This window comes from Notothenia rossii (assembly GCF_949606895.1).
Source record: "Notothenia rossii genome assembly, chromosome: 4".
Lineage (NCBI taxonomy): Eukaryota > Metazoa > Chordata > Actinopteri > Perciformes > Nototheniidae > Notothenia > Notothenia rossii.
In genome coordinates, this window is record NC_136902.1 from 75,691,467 (window position 1) to 75,705,662 (window position 14,196).

At 45.0% G+C, this 14,196-nt stretch overlaps 1 long non-coding RNA gene across 1 annotated transcript; it reads left to right on the top strand.

Annotated features, from left to right (window-relative positions):
- The first annotated feature begins 12,084 nt into the window (after positions 1-12,084).
- Positions 12,085-13,289, top strand: LOC307035861. The gene is made up of 2 exons (XR_013807228.1): positions 12,085-12,216; positions 12,812-13,289. It is a non-coding gene; the product is annotated as an uncharacterized lncRNA (long non-coding RNA).
- Positions 13,290-14,196: the final 907 nt, after the last annotated feature.

Consider the following 14,196-nt stretch of genomic DNA (forward strand, 5'->3'; position numbering starts at 1 on the left):
ATAACTAAATATATCCGTCGTAAACTAAACCAGAAACAGCAGTATATGTTATTTTGTTAACACTGTAAACATGACAGCTTTTTAACCCAAACCACCTACTGGTTAAAGCACGTTATTACACGTTTAGAGTAATGCAATGCAGGTAGACTGTGTTGCTTATTAATGACTGTTTAAAATGCCTTTTTGTTAATGTCTTATTATTATTAACTACTTGTTACTTGTTGCTAGGGACGCTGCTATCGATATTATTTCTGTTATGTTGTGTAACTGTTTAATGGTGTTATCTTTATTGCTACCACATAGTGTTGGTCCACAGCGCAAACGTATTAGTTTAACAAAATCCGCATCTAAAATTGTGGCATAGATAGCCTACGTTATTTTCCCCTGTGCAATTCTCCATTTAATCAACAATAACACATAATTATCCTTGTGTTTATATATTTGTTTGATTAATAAACACAAGTTGGAGTCCGTCAGGACCGAGGGTCGGAGCAGCTCATTTGAAACTAAATACATTTGCACACATCTTGTGTCCATATCTTTCTGTTTTTGTGGTCATGCCACGGTGCATGAATGCGCGGGTCACGGTCAAATATCTGGATTAAGAGGTTGCTTTTTCTTTGCACAGCATGAAAGAAAGGCGAAATGAATGGGCTGTGATTTGAGTTTTTTAAGCAGACGTTGAGTTCAATCATTTGTACGGCCCTCGAAGGATGTTGTAAAAATTGAAATGGCCCTTGAGAGGAAAAAGGTTCCCCACCCCTGCTTTAAAGAATATTACACCCGGAAGTAAGTATTCTCTCCGCTTCGCTTGACAGACCCTGTGATAGTCCTCAAGCTCTGTGATTGGAGAGCGTGCTCCGAGGGTTACGCCGAGCGTCGAACAGCACTTGAAATGGGATGGAACCACGGCAGACTGTCCAAAACTGGATTTGAACGTTTCAATAACATGCTTTAACCACCAGGTGTCCCTTTCTATCAGCTGTGCACCTTTATGGTGTAAATACAGCCTATCTACCAATTGGATCAAACGTTTTCAGTGTTTGCGGCAGTTCCTCATGTTTGTCTAGAAGTCTTCTCATCAGGGCTCTATAAATAGAGAACTACGGCAGATATGTAATATTTAATGCAGCCGAACCGTGTATTACAATGCCGTTAGGTGATGACTTTCAAAGAGAAAAGCAAGCACACTCGGAATAAAGTATTATTTTATTTTTTTCAAATGTTTTCGGTCTGTTTCCGCTATTTGTTAATGACGATATGATGTGAGATGTGAGACTGGAATTGCACAGGGGAAAATAACGTATCTTTAGATGCGGATTTTGTTAAACTAATACGTTTGCGCTGTGGACCAACACTATACATTGACGGGGAAGGGGGTAGCACTAAAGATAACACCATTAAACAGTTACACAACATAACAGAAATAATATCGATAGCAGCGTCCCTAGCAACCACCTTGGTAACAATGAAAACGTCCTATGGACGCAATTTCCTGAAGTAATCTTCGTAATAACTAGCAAACTAAAGATCATGTACATCCACTGCACACATAATCTGAAATAACAACTCATATTTCTCACATCAAATGACATCAAAACGCATTTTGATGGCCAAACCAACTTTAAAATAGGCATTTTCCACCAAGAATAAAAAGAAGTTCGGCCATTTTTTTTTTTTTTCTGCAGGGAGATATTTGAAGATCACGTGACATATACGCCAGCCATTGGAATCAGCGCCATGCTGATTGGAATGAATGGTGAAAAAAAACGGGTTATGGCTAGAAAGGATCCGTCTAGTGTAAAACTATCGCGATAGTTTGCAAGTCACGTGGCTGAATGTTTACGTTTGGCAGGCAGCCTTTCAGTTACGATCGTTAACATCAGTGAGCCACAGCAAATGATGGTGAGAAGCTAAACCATCTATTAATTATGTCAATGACAGGGAGTGTGATTGTTGAAATAGGGTGTTAGCGGTATTGCTGTTCAAAGAAGAATGACAGCACTCTAGATCACCAACACTATGGTTTATTTTTTATTCACAGGCAAGTCAACGTTGTCGCAGTAAAAGTCCCAAGATGGCTCCTGGTGCAATACAATGTTTCCTTTCAGTGTTTTATTATTATGTCTGATGTTTCTCTATTAATATCACTGCTGCATTAATGTGTATGTTGCATGTTACTGCTGAAGATGTGTTTCCGAGCCGCTCCAACGAGAGTTACAACGAGAACATGATGTCATATTTATGTAACCGGCTGTGTCTGACTCTGCGTTGTGTTGTGTAGAAAGACGACGACCCAGACGTGTAGCTTCATTCAGGATGTACATTTATTTTCACTCCTGACGAAACAGCGACAGAAAGAAAACATTTCTCCAGTCAGTACTCTCTTTAACGTGCCCCTCTCCCACAGAGATCAGTATCAAAAGGGCATAACGTAAAAAGTAACACAACATACCTGACGAAACAGCGACAGAAAGAAAACATTTCTCCAGTCAGTACTCTCTTTAACGTGCCCCTATACAAATTAAACAACACAGAAATACATTGTGAACACCCGTGAGACACTACAACAAAAATAAGTAATAAAAAGTAACTTAAAGTGCATAAAGTCGACACTAAAACACGGAAATTGCTTCTGGCTGAAGAGCCGCCTACCTCTCCCACAGAGATCAGTATCAAAAGGGGAGAACGATGCATGAACCCCGCGAAAAAAAGGGGAACAGTGTCACATACATAAGGAACGTAGGGGTACACGCTAAAATTATAGTTCCACATACTGATGTGAGTCCTACTGCGTCAGGTATTAACACAAGATGAAACAAGAATAAACACAGATTTTGTGTAATTATATAGACATATTTACATAATATATTATATACAAATGAGACATAACTGTCCCTGTTACACTCACCCCGCTAGAATTATGCAAAATTCTGGGTCGCAAAACAATCCACATATAAACACACTGGCCATTACAACAAGCAACAAAACCATATGAAACAGCAATAAGAGCTTCCTACCTAAAGGATAAGAGAATGAGGGACTCGCTTGGGCCCAGCAAGAACCCACAGTACTCTACAGACAAGGTGAGGTGCAGTTTACACCCCACACCCTGGCCAAACGATGTGGATGAGCGAAAAATAAAATAAAAAAAGGCTCAATACAGCAGTATATCACCAGAGCACAAATAATGGCTAACACGCCACATTTCACACATTAATAACAGCACGCGGCCTTATCTCAACCCTCAAGAAGTGACTCAAGTTGTGCCATGGACTCAATGAAGCGGCGCACAGGTCTAATGACTCTGCCGAATCGTGAGGTAACCTGGCCATCTACATGTGATGCTTGACGCTTATTGGCAGGGGGCCGTTGTGGCAGAGGAGCTGGGAAAGCCATTGGGGTCTCTACAGCAGTTGCAGGGTCACTAGAAACGGGGGTGACCAACACAGAAGGAGGTGGTGGGTGGTCTGGATGAACAGAGTCATCAAAAGGGGACTGCTCAAGGACCCATGAGGCGGTGCGGCCATCCTCCCCGTCAACATCCGAGAGGGAACCAGCTAGGGATGGCCCAGCTGTTGCAGCTGCTGTGTCTAACTCGGACACCTCTGTCCCATGCCAATCAGATGCCGGAGCGGTATCGGTCATGCTAGGGGTAGGTGCGGGCACAGGAGCATCATCTTCACCATCCGAGGCCTCCTCCAGCGGAAGGAAGTTGACTTGCAGCAGCAGGTTTCGGTGAACAACACGCTCATGTCCCTCTGGATCCCTGATCCGGTATATATGGAGGGCTGGTTTTGAGGCCACCACAGTGTGCACAACAGGCATCCACTTGTCAGAAAGCTTGCATTTTCCCTTGGCGCCTTTGTTCGCCAGCAGCACCTGGTCACCGACAGACAGAGGTTGGCCCCTGACCCGTTTGTTATACTGGTCACTCTGATGTCTCTGCTCCGCTGTGCAGTTTTTCTGGGCCAGTGCCATGGCACAGTGCAGGTCTTCCAAGAGGGATTTCACGTAGGCATTGTAGTCACACACAGTCACATCATGAAGTACATTCCTGAACAGAAGGTCCACTGGCAGCCTTGGGATTCTCCCGAACATCAAATAGAAGGGCGCGAACCCAGTGGTCTCATGGACAGTGCAATTGTACACGAAAGTCATTGTCTGTATTATCTGCGGCCACTTCTGTTTGGAGCGAAGTGGTAGAGACCTCAACATGTTGCCCAGGGTGCGGTTGAACCTCTCTGTGCCGCCGTTCCCCATAGGGTGGTAAGGTGTGGTGTGGGACTTGTCAACCCCTGACAACTGCAAGAGCTCAGCAATCAGCTCACTTTCAAAGTTTGCTCCCTGGTCAGAATGAAGGCGCTGAGGGAAGCCATAAACACAGAAAAAGTTGTCCCACAGCTTCTTGGCTACTCTCTTAGCTGTCTGATCCTGGCAGGGGAAAGCATGTGCCAACTTTGTATAGTGATCGGTGATCACAAGAACATCCACAGACTTGTTGTGACGGTCTTCAGCTGACCAGAAGTTGATGCACACAAGCTCCAGAGGGGCAGAGGTCTTAATGCTCTCCAGTGGGGCTCTTGCGGAAGGTTCAGGAGTCTTGCTGAGAACACATCTGTGGCAGTGCTTCACATGATTGCGGACATCCTTCTCCATGTCGTACCAGAAGAAACGCTGGCGGGCCAGAGACAGTGTGCGGGGCTGACCTTGATGGCCAGCATGGTCGTGAACACCAGATAATGCATCTGCCTTTAGCGACTCCGGCACCACGAACTGGGACCTCTTCTGTCTAGTCAAGGGATCTTTCGTGACCCTGTAGAGGACGCCATTCAGAAGAGTCAGTTTATCCCACTGCTTCAAGACTCTCAGAGTCGGCTGACTCTCATTGTAGCGTTCCCGTCTGGAAGGCCTGCGCTTCCTGTCGACATAGAGAGCGACCCTGGAAATTACTGGGTCCTGTTGCTGGTGTGACTGCAGCTCAGAAAGAGATAGGGAATGCAACGTGTCCTGGCCAGGTGGTTCAAAGGTGGTGAGGTGATCAACCAGGGAGGCTGCACGCTCCCTAGGAGCAGAGTCCCACTCGTCCAAGGAGGAAAGAAGAGAAGAGACCTCATCCTCAGACATTGAACCTTCAATGGCGTCAGAGTGAGATGGACCCTCCAGTGACTGTGGTTGGCAGGTGAGGCGGAAGGCATCTTGCACAGACCCATCACTGACGTCACAGACCTGGTCCAGTAGCTCCAAGTAGGGTTCAAGCAGCAACCGTTCCCTCAAAGGTTTCACGAAAGGGTCTCTGCTGAGGGCATCCGCCACCACGTTCAACCTGCCGGGAATATGTTTGATTTCGAAGGAATACGGAGCCAACTTAGCAACCCACCGCTGCTCACAGGCGTCAAGTTTCGGCTTGGTCATGATATATGTGAGAGGATTGTTGTCTGACCAGACGGTGAATCTGTGACCCTTGAGCCAGTGGCTAAACTTCTCACAAACCGCCCACTTTAGAGCCAAGAACTCCAGTCTGTGTGCAGGATAATTGAGCTGGCTGCGACTGAGAGTTTTGCTTGCAAAGGCGATGGGTCTTGCCTTCTCCTCACCAGCAGAAATTTGGGACAGTACAGCACCCAGACCATCAAGGGAAGCATCGGTGGAGAGGATGAAAGGCCTATCAAAGTCTGGGTGTGCCAGCACCACGCTGTTGAGGAGTGCGTGTCTCAGATCATCAAATGCCTTCTCACAGGCAGGGGTCCAATCCTGAGGAGTCAGTTCTCGAAAGGTGCCAGCTCTTCTCCGACCGAAAGAGCCCTTGGCTTTCCTCTTCTGCCCTGCAGTTAAGGCGTAGAGTGGCTTTGCGATGGAAGAACAGCCAGGAATGAAGTGTTGATAATACAGCACCATCCCGAGGAAAGACCTGACCTTCCGCTGAGATGGGGTGCAACCGTCGTCGTTCATGAGATCCTCCTTCCCGAAAGCTGAGATGACCCTCACCTTCTCTTGGTCGACTGAGACGCCACTGCTGTCTATCACGTGACCCAGAAACCCCACAGTCCTGCGAAGGAAGTAGCACTTCTTCTGAGACAGCTTCAGGTTGTTGGCTCTGAGCCGCGAGAAGACAGTCTCCAGCCGTTTCAGGGCTTCCTCCTCGGATGGAGCAAAGACAAGCAGGTCGTCCAAATAACAGAGGAGCCTGGAGAAGTTCAAATCACCAAACACACTCATCATCATCCGCATAAAGGACGCGGGACTGTTGCAAAGACCTTGGGGAAGTCTGTTGTACTCATACAGGCCTAAGGGTGTTGTGAATGCCGAGTACTTCCTGTCAGACTCATGGAGGGGGATGTTGTAGAACCCCGATGTGAGATCCATGGTGCTGAAAAAGGCGTTTCCACCAAGGGCAGCAAGACAGTCGGCCTGGTGAGGCAGCGGGTGGGCGTCCTTGACGGTCTTGGCATTAAGCCAGCGAAAGTCAGTGCAGATCCTTAACTCTCCTGACTTCTTCCAGACAAGGACCAGCGGCGATGCATACTCACTGACTGATTTACTGATGATGCCTTTCAACTCCATCTCAGACAGCACCTCTCTCAGTTTGTGATAGTGTGCTGGAGGGACACGGCGATAGGGTAGCCTGAAGGGGTGATCATCAGTGAGATGAATCCGGTGGACGAACTCTTTCGCTTCCCCACAGTCCAGCTTGTCTTTGGAGAAGACATCCTGGTAAGTGAGCAACAGTTCAGAGAGTCTCTTTTTCCATTCATCTGACACCGCACAGCCTTCGAGGTCGATGTCTGCCAATCCACAGTCTTTAAGCTGCTGAGCGTGGGTAGAGCTGGCATCTGAGTTGGGAGGAGGGTCAGCTGCCTGACTGGTCTGTGGCCTATTCACACCCTGAGAGAGGGGAAGGTCTTCCATCGCGACACAAGTAAACACATCGGCCACTTTAGCATTGCGGCGTAGTGTCACGGGACTTTTGGTTGGGTTAAGGACCTTCATAGGGACCCAACGATCTCCCCACATGGGTGCCACAACCCGTCCCACAATAATGTCTTTGGGGGCTGAACGGGAGGAGGTGGGCTCCACAATGACAGTGCTCCCAGGGGACACAGGAACACTGCCAGGTAGCTTTCCCCACACCAGATACTCCTTCTGTGGTGCTAGAGTGATAGCTTGCCGTAGCTTGACCGTGCCAACCTTGTCAGGCAGTTCAGGACCAGACCAACGAGTGATGCAGCTGAGCAACTGAAGAAACTGCTCACAGTCGGGGTCTGAGGTGTTGGACTGGATGAGCTCCCAGTACTTCTCATCAGACTTCATCCTCTGTAATATGGGCCTGATGACGTTGCTACCAATAATGAGTTCGTCTCTCTGCCCTGGGACAAGGAAAGTTGGCACAATGAATTTAGAACCGTAAACCTCAATCTCCAGGTCATAGATACATCTGGGTTGTGTCATAAGGCCACCACAGCCAACTAGGACCACCTTCTCTGGCACAGGCTGAGGACAAGGGAGGACACCAGCAGCTCTAAGATTGGACTCTGCCTCTTCGCTGAGTGTGCATGACATGCTCCCTGAATCAAGCATCCCCCTTAAAGTTGACTGACCCCCTACTAACACTGGGGTATAAAACAAGTCATTGGCTCCTTCAACTCTATGTGAACCCACAGCAATCACAGTTTTGTCATCAGGAAGATTACTACAGCAGTTCACATATGTTGATCTTAAGTCATTTTCCTCACTGAGGGTGTCACTAGTGCCGCCCATGCTATCCCTCTCACTGCACGGGCGGGCTAGTTTAAACCAGCATTGGAGGGAGAAGGTGGCATGGCTGAGGAAGGAGAGGCCTGTGGGCACTGATTTCTTATGTGACCAGGACTGAAGCAGTTAAGGCATAATCTGTAAAGCCTGCAGTGTGCATGGGTTGAATGGTCCCTGGAGCCACAAACCTTGCATGGAAAGGACTCAGATGCCTGCTGGTAACGGGGTCGACCATTCTGACGGTGGACTTGTTGGTGGTTGCCTGGCTGACCATTCTGACGGTGGGCTTGTTGGTGGTTACCTGGCTGATGGTAGTCTGGCCTTTGACTGGTTGTAAGGGAAGCGTTGCACATAGCCAGAACTCTGTCAAACATTGCAACTACCTGTTGAACACCAGCGTCGGTAGTAGGTGGGTTGACGGTGGTAGGGGCTGGGTCAGAGACAGCAGAGAGAGGCAGGGATAAGGGGGACACTTGGGGACTCACCCTAGCATGGTCTGGCTGAGGCTGACTGTAAGCAAGGGCAGTGGCCGGTAGAGAGTTGGGAGGGGGGTCTGGTTGGTGCGCTAATGAGGCCTGAGACATCCCCAGATTGACAGGGCGAAAAGAATCAGTCACAGGGCTCTGACTATAAACTGACAGACCCACCACATTATGAGACTGCGCTGCTGTTTTTCTCACATTTCTCATATGGGCGTCCAGACGCTCCTGAACCTCAGCCATGGTCCACCGCTCAGGTGCCTTCAGTTGGAATGATATGGCGAGACTGGGGTCAGGACAGTGATTAATGAACATCAAGACCACTTCTGCACTGGGGTCATCTACACATTTACCTCGCCTCCGGAGGCACTCGTCCGCAGCATCTATTGACTTGTTAAGGCGTATCCAATAGTCCATAGCACTTTCACCAGCACGTGGAACAGTGCCGTAAAAATCTTTCATGGGCAAGTTAGAGTATGACAGCTCACTAAAGTTACCCTTTAATATGTCAAACAGAGCTGTGGGCAGGTCGGTCGCACTCAAGTCAGGTCGGCTGCGGATTGACACTTTCACCACATCCCTGGCTTTACCTGTTAGTCTTGACATAATCAGATCAAACCTTTCTACGTGAGTGTCACATTTCACTCTATTCAGGTAACATCTCATCATGTCCTCCCATTCATGAATAGAAAATACATCAGCACGATCACCCCTGAAGTAAGGCGGAGCCTTGGTGTCTGACTGCACCACAACCTTCAATTGAGACAAATCAGCCTGGTGGGACGGGTGTGGATTGGTGGGAGACTGAGGCTGGGCAGCACTGGGCTGGTGCATGGTGCTTGATATGTTCTCACCTATCTGTTTAGCCAAACTTGTTATCATTTCCCCAAAAGCTTCAACAGATACTACTTGTGTAAGTTTACGGTCTGGCTGCATAATAGGTGTGGAGCTTGCAGCAGGTATTAATGTCGGGTTGAAATCACTAGCGAACCCAAATCTTTCACTACCTTTAAGTCGCTGGCCCCTCCCCAACCCAAATGTGACATCATGCCCACTAACATCCATATTGTTAATGACAACAACAAAAAAATCCCACAAAGCAATCAAAACACAGTTTAAAGCCACCCACAAGAGATAAAACACTAAAATAAAATAAAATGATAAAACACAGATAGACAGATATACTCAGTGATAAGTGTCCTCTCAGACTCAGTGCATCTCTCAATTTGAATATGTACACTGTCCCTTTAACGCACCTGCCGTCGCAGCAAGAGAGGGGGAAAAAAAAAAAAAAGAGGAAAAAAAAAAACACACACTCCAGTCTTTCCTTCTTCCCGCCGGTGGGCAGCAGCTTTACCCCGGGGACCAGACGGCGCTGGTCGCGGATACAACGGGTCGTCACGGCACCAAGTGTAACCGGCTGTGTCTGACTCTGCGTTGTGTTGTGTAGAAAGACGACGACCCAGACGTGTAGCTTCATTCAGGATGTACATTTATTTTCACTCCTGACGAAACAGTGACAGAAAGAAAACATTTCTCCAGTCAGTACTCTCTTTAACGTGCCCCTCTCCCACAGAGATCAGTATCAAAAGGGCATAACGTAAAAAGTAACACAACATACCTGACGAAACAGCGACAGAAAGAAAACATTTCTCCAGTCAGTACTCTCTTTAACGTGCCCCTATACAAATTAAACAACACAGAAATACATTGTGAACACCCGTGAGACACTACAACAAAAATAAGTAATAAAAAGTAACTTAAAGTGCATAAAGTCGACACTAAAACACGGAAATTGCTTCTGGCTGAAGAGCCGCCTACCTCTCCCACAGAGATCAGTATCAAAAGGGGAGAACGATGCATGAACCCCGCGAAAAAAAGGGGAACAGTGTCACATACATAAGGAACGTAGGGGTACACGCTAAAATTATAGTTCCACATACTGATGTGAGTCCTACTGCGTCAGGTATTAACACAAGATGAAACAAGAATAAACACAGATTTTGTGTAATTATATAGACATATTTACATAATATATTATATACAAATGAGACATAACTGTCCCTGTTACATTTACACAAGACGGATCCTTTCTAGCCATAACCAAAAAAACGGGGTTTGTCAAACAGAGCACAAGGTGTAGTCCTAAACGATAGCTGGGGATTCTGGGTAGTGTAGTGTCTTCTGCCATCCTTTACTCCGAAAAAATATTTGTTTCTCCGAATCGAAGGGGGAAAATACAAAAGCATTGCACACAATTTAAACTAATCAATGTTGTGTAATTAACAAGGATAATCTGGTGTTTTTTAGTCGATGAGTAGTGCAGATATCACTGTAAAATCAATCGACAGTAAGGGGAATACTTACTTCCGGGTGTACAATTCTCCGTTATCCAATGGGAATGGACGCTCACATTGCTTTTAAGGGCAGCCGACAAAAACAAATGCCGTGCTTCCATGAGCGTCAAATCCCGCCGCAGATGAGAATACATTGCAATCAGTTGAAAGCTATTTGCGTCCCTTTATGAAGCTGAAGGAGCCTAGGAGCGTCACAACTGCACGCCACGGGACCCTGACCAAACGTCGCTCCTGGACGATTATGGAGTGAGAGTGTGTTGATTTAGTTAACTATCTGGCCAGCGTTTGACAGGAGGGGAGAGGGCAAACGTTCAAACAAGCCCCACACATACGGATACAAACAGGCATGTAGATTTGGAGCAGCAACATCCCACCCTGCTTCAGTTTCCTGTCAACTGCTACAATAGTATCTGCCTGCAAGCTGTGCAACCTAACCCTATCTTATCAACTGCAGGCTCAGACACAGCCACAATACTCTGCGGTGTGTGTGTGTGTTTGCCCCAGGAGGCATGGGGAATGAATTCACTTCACAGGAATGCACAGCTGAGTCTGAGTGTTTTTACATCAAAAACACCACTGTATGTTTTTAGTAAACGATTGCTGCTTCTCCGTATTTTTCTATTTACTCTTGTTTAGCATATTTTACTATCCTTGTTGTGTTTGAGGCTCATCCGACCCCACAGCTGTATGTGCAGAGCAATCATAATAACTGCAAAAGCAACTTTTCTTTTTTTAAACTTTTCTTCCTTGTATTCTGACCTTATTTAAACCCAGTATGTTGAAGCATCCACAAACTTGGCTTGTACATTTATAGCACTACACCATAACAAACTTTTTAATAGTAAATAAGTTATTTGGGCCTTATATGAACAAACATTCATTTTATTTGCAATCACAGAAAAATAAATCTGATATAACGCTTGAAGTCAGTTAAAAGCCCAGCAAGGCCTGACTGCCTATTATAGGAGTTGGGCCTGTAATATTTATTATTAAAACTTAAACAGAAATCTAAATCATGTTGTTAAACGTGTCATGATATAGAGAACCGCAGTGAGGCGTCCAAAAACCCGGAAGTAAGTTAGCATTTTTAGCACTTCCGGTTCCTTCGTCAAAAAGCAATGCATTTTTTTCCATAGGGTTTTGGAAAATAGCTCGAAATAAGGTCTGTGGTTGACACAAATTTAAGAGATGAATGACGTTTTGTTCTACGACATTAAATACATGAGTAGTGACCCCACTGGTGACTTTTGAAGAGTTTGCGTGTCTGAAAAACGATGGTTGTTACCGAGTGGCTGAATAGGACTACAGAAATAGTCGAGGCCGTTGTACGTCATTACACCTAACACGTAAACACTCCCGCTAAGTTTGTTTTCCCCTGTGTTCTGCTTGAAAGCAAGTACATGCCTAGTTTTACAAATTAAACAATAATTAATTACCAGTGTTTTCCAATTTTACTCGGCAGTTCGTTTCGTTAGCTAACGTTAACTAAAGCTAGCGCTACTAGTTAGCTACGCAATAGTTTGTTGCTTTGCTCCGGGTTGCAGCCACAGGTCTTCGCATGAAACGTGCTTGTTCTATCGTTTCCCGGCCAATGTTGTCCAAAGGAGAGTCTGGATTCGTGCCATGAGGTAAGCTGACGTTACATTTTTGTCCATGTCACGGTGAAATGTAAATGATGGGTAGTGACTGTATCGCCGTTTTAGAGATGGCGCTGCTGAAAAGACCGCAACACAAGTAAAGATAATGAATACATCCTATTAAAACCTGTGTGGCTTATATGATAAGTCTAATTAGTACAAGCAGCATAACGTTAAATCACATGTACATTTTACATTTATATTCAATTTAATATCCCATCCCTCACATACTTTTGTATATATAATAACTTATATTTTGTTTTTCTTGTTATGCTGCTGCAACACAAACATTTCCCAAATTGGGATCAATACAGTAATATCTTATCTTAATTAATTAAGAAATATAACTATTATAATTAGTGTAGCAGCTGACACCTATTTTCAATATGGATTAATCTACCATTTATTTCTTTAGTTGAATTTTGATCTATAAAATTGTCAAAATAGTGAAAATGTTCACGAGACTTATCAAAGTGCAAGGTTATATCTTTAGATGTTTTGTTTAGCCTATGTACTGTATGTCTTAATGCTCTTATATGTGACGGGGTGACTTCCATGAAACTAATATTTTATATCTTCCCAACAGACGAGCTGACAGGAAACCTAACACTCTAACAACCACAACATCCTCCACTGAATGCATACGTTTAGCTGCCTTTGGCTTCTTCCACTGACAGGGGGTGTCAGTGCAGCTGAAATTGTGGATGGCAAAGATGGCTCATGCAGCCACATGACTGCATTTCTATTCTCCACATGGGCATTCACACTTTGTGGAGAGAATTCCCTCTTCTCCTGTAGATACCTGTGGTGGTGGGATTGTTTTATTATTTACTACAGAAACAGTTTTTATCCACCATGTTTAAACGAGGCATCGCTATCATGTATGATACACTCATAAAACAAATCTATCAGTGGCCGAGGTACTCTAGCTGCTGCTTATTGTAATATCAGATGTTATTGTTAAAGGAAGCATGTTTATCTTGTCTTTTGTTCATCAGTCACAGGAAAAAGTGTAGAGGGAAAAGACGAGAAGGCCAAAACAGAATAAAGCAGTTTCAACAATGTTTTTGACAAGATGTTCTCTTTTTTAATACTGATGTTCTTTACAGGACTCAACACTCATTGACATAGTGTAGTTACAGCTCGTTATATTCATACTGAACTAAAACATTTCTATTACTCATTGCGCATTTCATAAAATGCACGAGTTGTGAATGCAAAAAGTGCATGACAAGATATGTTTACCTTCACATAAAAAGTGCTAGGTTAATCCTTTAGTAACTAGTACAAATCAATAGGGCAGCATTCCTATGAAGGAAAAACTGGACTTTCTATTGTAAACATTTTCATTCAATATAAAAATCTATCGAGTAGAAGGAAACGTGTGCCCGGGATAAAACCAACAGAAGAGCACCCTTGGGTGCAAATAAAAAATGTTAAAATTAGTTACAGTACTCTTTTTATCTTGTTTAAATATTTTCTAGTTCCTTCAGCAGCTCCCTAAAACTTGTCACGTACCACAAGGACTTCTCCTTAACCTGCGGCCTGATGACATTACCACCAAATCCAATGAAGGCGTCCTGAGGATGAAAGAGAACACTAGTCACAATGTGTTACAAAATATCATCAATCACTAATCAAGCAGGCACTTGCACACAAATGAAACTATGGAGTTTTCACTTACAGCAGGAGGGCATGCCTCTAGATCTGTGGCCCCATCTCCGATCATCACCACACAAACCATTTTGTTCCTTCAACATACTGATGACTTTCCCTTTTCCACCACCCTCAGCAGTGGGCTGGCTCTCATCAAGGACAGCATACTCTCCTAAAAAACACATGATTTAATTTAGTAACTTAAAGTGATTCCCCTATAACAAGCTGACAGGTGCATACTGACACAGGTCGAGTCAAAAATATATTTACATTTGTAATGCCTTCCCAATTGTCCCTTTAATTGTTTATAGCCTA